This window comes from Octodon degus, unplaced genomic scaffold (assembly GCF_000260255.1).
Source record: "Octodon degus isolate 3935 unplaced genomic scaffold, OctDeg1.0 scaffold00089, whole genome shotgun sequence".
NCBI classification, from domain to species: domain Eukaryota; kingdom Metazoa; phylum Chordata; class Mammalia; order Rodentia; family Octodontidae; genus Octodon; species Octodon degus.
Window position 1 is genome coordinate 8,538,019 of NW_004524665.1, and position 8,382 is coordinate 8,546,400.

The window sequence follows — 8,382 nt, forward strand, 5'->3', positions numbered from 1 at the left end:
TATATATATATTTCATCATTCTTTATCCACCATTGGCTGCCCCTCCCAGCAGCAGTCTTACATCTCCACATCCTCCTTGTCTGTCTGCTGTGACCCCAGAAACCCCACAGCCTCCTCCCGCTGTGTGTGGCTCACCCAGTGGCTAGGGGCCTAGTGGGGTGATCTGTCCAGGTGGGAGGTGTTGGCAGTGGCTCAGGAAGGGGTGGGGAGCAGTTCTCAGGGGACCTGGGAACTCTGGAGTGGCCTAGGCCCTGGGGGCATCACCTGCTCCATCTCTGGAGGGAGGAAGGGAGGCTCCATGTGCAGGATGGGGTGCGGGGTGCAGCTCACCCTCTTCTTGGTCTTCCAGACTGACCCGTGCGTCTGAAGAACTGGGGCGCACCACACCCGTCACCTCTGCAACCTGGACAACCTCGCCAAGGCCCCCTGCACACCCCAGCAAGTGTCAAGACGGGGCTGCATGGCCTCCCCCGAGATGGTCCCTACGCTAGAGGGGGCTCCCAGCCCCCTGGCCAGTGACCTGCACGCTGTCATCTCATCACCATCTGCATTTTTCTTCTGGGTTTTATTTCTTGGGGGTGGATTTTATTGTTTCTGAAAAATCTCTAGATTCAGGAATGCATTTATGAGCATTTGGATTTTGGATTTGTACTTCTCTCTAAGTGCCTTCTCTGGCGTGTATTTTTTTTAATAAAACAGAAAAGCGTTCTTGTACAATCTGCTCCAACTGGACCAAGGCTGTCAGGACAGGACCCCGGTTCCCACCTACCCCGACCTCCATGTGATGGTCTCAAGAAGCCTGGAACCCCCTCCTCACATGCCCCTCTGCCCCATTTGCTGAGCTTGCCGTTTTTATATTCCCTGTGTCCGTGTATATGTTGCTTATTTGTTTATTTATTAAGATATTTTTACAAGCCAAGTACGTGCCCCATGGCTGTGTATCCCGGCTCTGCCCAGAACAATAAAGATCCCCACACAACCCTGGTCTCCGCCCGCATCTCTGTTCTCATCTGCATCACAGTGAGCACCAGGCTGGGACACTGGAATCAGTTGTAGAAACGACTTGCTTTACCTGGAGGCTTGGCGTCTCTGCTGTGTGTGACTGTAGGGATTTCTAGCAGCTACAAGCCCCTGTCATTGTGGAAGGAACAGACCCAGGCCTGAGACAGCAGAGCAGGATTGTAGGTGACATTTTCATCATTGAGAAAAAAACTGAGGTAAGCAACTTAACATGGGAAGCTTTAGTCGGGTTAGGGATACATCCCTGGAACCCCAACATTCTGGGAAGCTGAGTCAGGAGGACTGCAGGTTGGTGTTCAGTCTGGGGATGCCATCAGTGTGGAGGCCCTGGGTTTGATCCCCAGCAGCCCCATCCCAGAAAAGAAGGGAAGGCTTACTTGGGCCCATGGTTCCCGAAGCTCTGTCTGTGGCCCATCAGCCCCATGTCCCCGGGCCCAGGTGAGGATGATCTCCGCTGAGTGTAGACAGAGTACACAGCTGTTCCTCAGGGCAGCAGAAAGCCGGGAGAGAAAGGGGGCAGGCCCCAGGCCCCATCAAGGAGGGACCTGATCTCTGTCTGCTGGGCCCCTCCTCCTAGAGACTCCAGCCCCTCGCCAAGGACCAAGGCAGGCCCTGGAGACACCAAGACCCAAGCCGTCACCGCAGACAAGGTGGCCTGGGCCGCTAGGCCCATTCCCCATAGCCTCAGCTGGGTGGCACCTAGCTGACCAAGCCCTTGCTGTTCTCCCTGCCGGAACCTCCCACACTCCTGCCAAGGGTCACAGCACCTTCTGAGCATGACCTCCCTGTGTTACCCGGGCTCCACGGGCACCTGTCCTCCACAGGCACCTGTCTGGCCTCCACATAGGAACCCAGCTGAGGTGGAGGACAGAGCCCTGCTCAGGAACCCCACCAGACCATGCCTGCGACAGCCCCTTGGAGGTTGCAGCCAGGGGCTGGTGCAGGGACACCTCTGCAGAGGGGAAGGAATCCTCCACCCTGCCTGCTCGCTTGGCTACCATGTCCACACCTGTGAGCACCAGTGGGGTGCAGGTAGACCCCAGGATGGGAGCTTCCAGGTCAGGGACTGCAAACCTTCAGGTTACCTCCTGAGCTACCAGAGGCCTTTCCTCTGAGGGACACCAAGTGGATGCAAACCTCACCCAGCTCCCAGACAGCAGCCCTGGGAGCAAAGGTCCCAACCAGGACTTTGGTGGCTCAGGAGCCCTCTCTTCCTCTCCCAGCCCTGGGTGTGCAGGAAGGTGGGACTCCAGAAGGGCCTCAATGCCTGTCACCTTGCCGGCTCCTAGAAGTGACCTCAAGGCATAAGCTGGGGTCCTGAGCCCTGGCTGAGGGAGTAGTCTGGTCCCTGCAGGACAGGCCCCTGTACCCAGTGCACTATAGCCAGTGAGCATGTGGGAATGCACACACACGGGCCTCACACGTGCACATCCCACCACACCATGCATGCACACATACCTCGCATGCTCCTGGGTGCCACACGTGTGTATACACATACCCCATAGATGCACACTGCTGTCCACACAGTGCACACACATGTGCACATGCCCAGGCTCCCTGAGGACACTTGGGACAGAGCAAGGTCCAGCCTGAGGGCCTGTGGAGGCTCAAGGGGCTGGCAAGACATCAAAGTTGGTACCTCTCCCTGAAGTGACTCAAAATAGGTACAAGACAAACCTTAGAGATGGGAGATAAGACAGGCTCTTCTGTGGTTTCCAAACCTTAAGTTCATTTCTCCTTTACCAGGCCCTGAGGCATGCTCAGCTGTCAAGTGAACGGGCTGGTGTCTTCTCTACCAAGGGGTCCAGGTGGTATGGACGAGGGCCAGGGGCACCTGTGCCAAACAGTGGACAGCCAGGGTCCCCAAGGAGGTTCAGGGCTAGAGTTTGCAGAACCCGGGGTCTCCTGAGGATTCGCTGCTAGCTGGGTATTTGTGGAGCCAAGATCTCGTTGGTCCATGGGAATCACTTCCCCTCATACTTCTATTCCTAGCCAAAGGCCCTGCAGGGGTCAGGTGTGCTGGGACACGTGTGTGTGTGTGTGTGTGTGTGTGTGTGTGTGCTCATACATGCCCACACACATGCCCCTGTGTCTGTATACAAGCATGGACACTCAGTCACCCCAATCTGTAGGGACCAGGGGTGGGCCTTGGGTCCCCTGCATGTCACCAGGCCTCTCCCTTGTGCTGGCTTCTGCCCTGGGGTCTTGTGGCTGCTCACTGGGGCAGTTAGGGCCAGAAGGACAGAGCTGTATGAAGCTGCAGGGCAGACTCGAACAGGACAAGCATCTGGGGTGACCCAAGGGTCCCCAGGATGGGAGGCACTGGGAAGAAACCCAGCGAAGCCACTGCACACTTGCACTGGGGGCGTCCAGTGGCACCCCTCTGGTGGGAAAGCTGGCCAAGTCCAGGCAAATGCGGGGGGTGCTGGGGCAGCCCTGCTTTAACAGCTCAGAGGGCCTGCAGGAGGGGCCGGCTGGGACAGACAGGACCTGGGATTTGGAACTCGATCCAGGAGCAGGACCACACGGGTGGCTGTGGGGGGCCTGCAGGGTCATGCACTCTGTCTGCAACATTACCTTGGGCTGGGGCAATGGCCAAAGGCAACACCATTAAACGCAAAGCCCTGCTGTCTGCTCTTGAAAGCAACCGCAGACAGCAGACAGGCCAGTGAGGGTTTGGGCCTCTGGGAGTTCACTGTGGGCCACGGCCTGGGGAGCTGAGAAGGCAAGAGGGACCCAGCATGTGCCCTGGTGTGTTGGGCCCACCCAGGGGCCTGTGTGGCTCTGGGGGGCATGTTTGGGGAGGACGCTGGCTCCTTGGGAGGGGAGGCTGGCAGCCAGGCAAGTGGGTGGACAGAGCAAAGACTGTGGGCTGGCCAGAAGGGCCTCAGCTGGATTCCAGGGGCTAGGAGGCCACGCAGAGACACGCAGCCTGCAGGGGCTTTCTCTTCTGCCCTGTGGTCTCCCAAGAGAGGACACATCTGTCACTGCAACAACGCTGGGCACTGTGCTCGCTAATATGGTGTGCACACACCCATGGGTGTCATGGGCAGAGGTCTCTGGACCCGGCAGACACCTTCATCCCATGAGAGGATGACGGAGGGAGCTCTGGGGCTGGGGCTGGGGAGAGGGGAGGAGGGCCCGAGAGCCCTGGGTGGGAGATGCGGACCGCAGCACCACCCCTGCCATCTAACCTGCTTGCTGTTTGCCGAGACAAAACCCTGGACACTCCAACCCTGAAGCAGGAGAGGTCGGCTGTGGTTCACTGGTGGGCTGGGTGGGCCGGCCCTAAAGAAGAAAAAGCATAGCAGAGCAGCTGGCGGAGGACAGGAAGCAGGGGCCAAGGGAGGAGCCGGGGGAGAGGAGCCCTCCCAGGCCACGCCCCTAGAGATGCTTTCCGCAGGCGCCGCCTCCCAGGGCCCTCAGCTGTGCAGTCCCATACCCTGGTCACCAAGTGTTAAGCCTTAACACACCCCACCCTGCTCCCTGCTCTCTGGCTGCTCCGAGGCCCCTGGTGAACTGCGACTACCCCAGAGCAAGAGCCTCAGGGTCATCTGACAGCACACCCAGTCCACACGGGACAGCCCGCTGGCACTGCATGGACCGGCCAGGCCCCACGGGGCAGAGGGCTGGCACCTGGAGGAACGGAGGCCCTACCCAGGGGCTACCCTCAGACGGAGGCCACTCTGACCCAGCCCCAGGAGACTCTTGGGTCCTTGGCCTTGAGGATCAAAGGGCTGGCTAGGTCCACAGTCGAGGTGTCCAGCAGCGTTTCTGAAGGACGCCATTATGAAGCAGCTCTGCGCAGGACTTAAATGAACCAGCTGGCTTCCATGTTACTCCTGAATCTGCCCAGGCCTAGGCCCTCGTCTGGAGATGGGCGCAGGACTTAGTAAGTGAACCTCTGTGAGTCACTGGTCCCCGCTGAGGCCTGTTGTGGCTGGCCTCTGTCTCTTGAAATCTTTTCTGGCAGGTTCAGAAACTTGTCTACATCTGGACCCAGAACCCCATGACAGGCTTTTTGGTAAGCCTTTAGACATCTTTGCAGATGTTGCTGATACACCTGGGCCTGGGCAGAGGCCTCAGTGACCCTGCTGGCACCAGGACTGGAGGGAGGGAGGCAGGGGACAGATGCCTGCCACCAGGAGAGGTTGCTGCTCCCTAGATCTGGGACTTGTGGCTTCCAGATGGGAGAGAAGAGGTTTCGTGGGCTCAAGTGGCCGGGTTGGGTGTGGGGTTGTTGGGTGCAGCAGCTGTGGGGGCTGCACGAAGCCTCCTGCAGGACAAGGCAAATAGGGACCATGAGGAAAGTTGGTGGGGACGCGGCCACCAAGGTAGAAACCCAGGGGCTGAGACACGGGACAAAGCTCCGGGACACATGATGGCAGGGGAGGGCAGAGAGCTTCACAGCACCCTGTGAAACAGCACCTCTGAAACCCGGAGAACTGCAAATGGAAGTGGAGACTCCCACAGAGCTTGTAAGTCAAGGAATGCAGGGTTCGTACGCAGCGGGGCACTACTGTGTCACCAAGGACAAGCTTGGACATCAGGAGGAGCATAGACGCACCATGAGACCATAACGTTAGGTGAAATGAACAGATGCACGAGCTTAAGATCACATGGCTACTCTTAAATGAGAACCCAAAGTATAAAGAACAGGATAGCAGAGTGACACATCACAGGACACAGGGAGATTGGTGGCTAATAAAAGGCAAGGGGCCGAGAGCTGCAGGGAGGGCAGGGCACAGAAAGGACCATGTCATGGCACCGTGCTCAGTCCAGACAGCAGCCCCAGGTGAACGCAGCCATTACCCACCACAAACATGCTAACAAAAATCAAAATTTTTTAAAATTGTAAAAAGAATGCATTTTCTAAAGTGAAAAGTGTAATGGTTGTTTTGGAAGATGAAGTGGAAGAGTATTGTGCAAGAAAACAAAAAACTCAGAGGTGAGCACCAGGAGAAAGGGAATCCCCAAGCAACAACCCAGGAATCCACACAGTGCAGGGCTGTGCAGCCTGAGGCCCTGTAGGGCCAGTGTCTCTGAGATTCCTGGTGCTCAGAGGCTCTGGGCACCTGACTCCCTGGCTGGGGACAGGACGAAACCACGATACCAGGAATCTGGTGCAGGGACTAGATGGTAGGACAGAGGCTGTAGCCACATCTCTCTGTGGGTACTCACCCATAAGGAAAATACCCTGGGCCCCAAGGCCACCGCGGCTGCCCTGCCTCCACGGCAGAACCCTTGAAGCTATGTGCGGATTCGACATGCTCCACCCAACTGCCTCCCGTCCCCCAGCCCAACACACCGGAGGCACAACAGGACTCCTAAGGGCCCTGGGTGGGCTTCAGCCATCCCTGGCTTTGCTGCTTTGTGCAGGATGAGTGGCCCAGGACAGAGCCCTGACATCCCCACGGACCTGACCACCTACCCAGAATGTTCCCCTTCATACATACCTCGTCCCCACCCGCTGGGTAAAGAAATTCAGGGAAAGTGCTTTCTTTGCACATACCCCAATTCCCAACTGCTCTTTAACTTCTATTTCTAAACAGTGTGCATGCTGTTAGCAGCAGCCCAGCCGAGCCAGCCATGCTTTGTCTGCGTCTCCGGAGGGTGGGCGTGCACTCCACCGGGATGCAGAAGGGCTGGCTGACTCACTCTTCCCACGGCCCAGGCCTGCTTCCTGCAGAGCCCAGGTGCCAAGCAGTGAGGCTGAGCCCAGGGCATGAGGCCCTTCTTAGTGACCATCTCACCAGGGATGGAAGCAGCAGAGGATGCAAAAGGCGCCTTGCAGAGAGGATGTGTCCCCCTCCTGGGGACTCAGCCAGGGAGCAGCCAGGAGGGGGAGAATTCCTGCCACCCCTGCTGGGCATCTGGTGGTTGGCCAGGGGCTGACCCTGAGGGAGGGGTGTAAGAGATACCTTCCCGAGTGAGGTATTGGTGGTGACCATGTGGGACTCTGGAACATTTCCGGCTGTGGGGTGGGGAAGGTGGGGGCCATATTCCAGGGGCAGCAGGGTGGAGACACCCTGAGTTTGAGCCTGTGGGGCCCTCTGTCTGGTATTCAGATGGCATTTGGAGGTGTGCGGTGCCTGGGTAGCACCCTGCAGGCAGGCAGAGTATGGGACTCCCTGTTGAAGTTGGGGTGCATGGACTGGAGGAAGGACAGGATGATCCTCAAGCGATGGCCTCCCCCTGGCAGGACAGGATGGTGGAGGCGGGCCAGTGCAGAGTGACCTGATGGCCGATGTTTGAAGGGCAGAGGACAGGTGCCCAGGACCAGGAGGAGGTCACCTCTCCAGTGTGTGCTTAGGGGAGGGCGTGTGGACCTGGCCTGCAGAAGAGCATCCTGCCACTTGCCACTCACAGCAGCAGTGGCTGAGGCACTGGCGCTGGTGGTCAGTGGGCTGAGGGCTGGCAGGAGGGATCACCTCAGGTGCGGCCTGCAGGCCCCTGGGGGTCCCCAAGGAGATGGCTCTCAGGTGCTTAGTCAGCTGCTTGTGGGCAGGCCTCATCCTGGGCGTCAGCGTCCTGCTCCTCATCAGCTCGTGGTGCCTTCACTGCAGTCTCCCTGTCACGTGGGAGAGCTAGTTGGGCCTTGGGAAGCTCTGGGTCAGGAAGGCAGCGCATGAACCTCAGGGCTATGGGGCCAGCTCTCCTCTGAGGGGGGAGTTCTGCAGAGCTTCGGGGAAGGGTGTGAAGCCACTGCCAGTGCCGAGGGGCAGATACCTGAGGGCCCTGGGCCCAGCTGGGCGAACTGCTGGGAGCAGCGCTGGACCGTGGCACCACCCCTCCACCAAGGCGAGCACCGGCCTGGTTATTTACGTCCACTGGAGCTGTATTTCCTGGACACAGCACAATAAAAGTTCTACGGGAGACTGGGCTCAAGATGCTACCAACAACTGAAAATATATCATTCTTTTTTTTTTTTTTTTTTGCGGAACCGGGGATTGAACTCAGGCCCTTGCGCTTGCCAGGGAAGCGCTTATTCCACTGAGCCATCTCCCCAGCCCCTGAAAATATATCACGGAAAAAAAAAAAAAAAAGCCCGAGCTGCAAAACACAGAGAGGATGAAGAGAGCGCTCTTGATCTTGTGGCACCCACTGTCTCCTGACGGCAACGCTGACCAGACAGCAGCAGGGGGCCCAGGTGACACCACACACCGTGGCCCTGGGGTCACCTTCACCGCTGCCACCTCCCGGAACGCCTCCTGCGTCCCCAGAAAAGGCAAGCGCTGGCAGTTTTCTGAGTTATAGCACAGCACAGCGCTAGCAACAACGGAACAACAAGAGGTAACCGCTGGCTCCGCAACCTCCTACGTGAAGGAGACCCTGAAGCAAGTCAGACACCGGGCTGTGGGG

At 58.2% G+C, this 8,382-nt stretch overlaps 1 protein-coding gene across 1 annotated transcript in view; it reads left to right on the forward strand.

The window, feature by feature from the left end:
• Positions 1 to 966, forward strand: part of Twist2 (twist family bHLH transcription factor 2) — a 40,990-nt gene extending 40,024 nt beyond the window's left edge. Inside the window, exon 2 of the mRNA XM_004637350.2 lies at positions 350 to 966. The gene's annotated coding sequence lies outside the window, so the exon portion shown is untranslated. The remainder of the gene's footprint in view (positions 1 to 349) is intronic.
• The last annotated feature ends 7,416 nt before the right edge of the window (positions 967 to 8,382 follow it).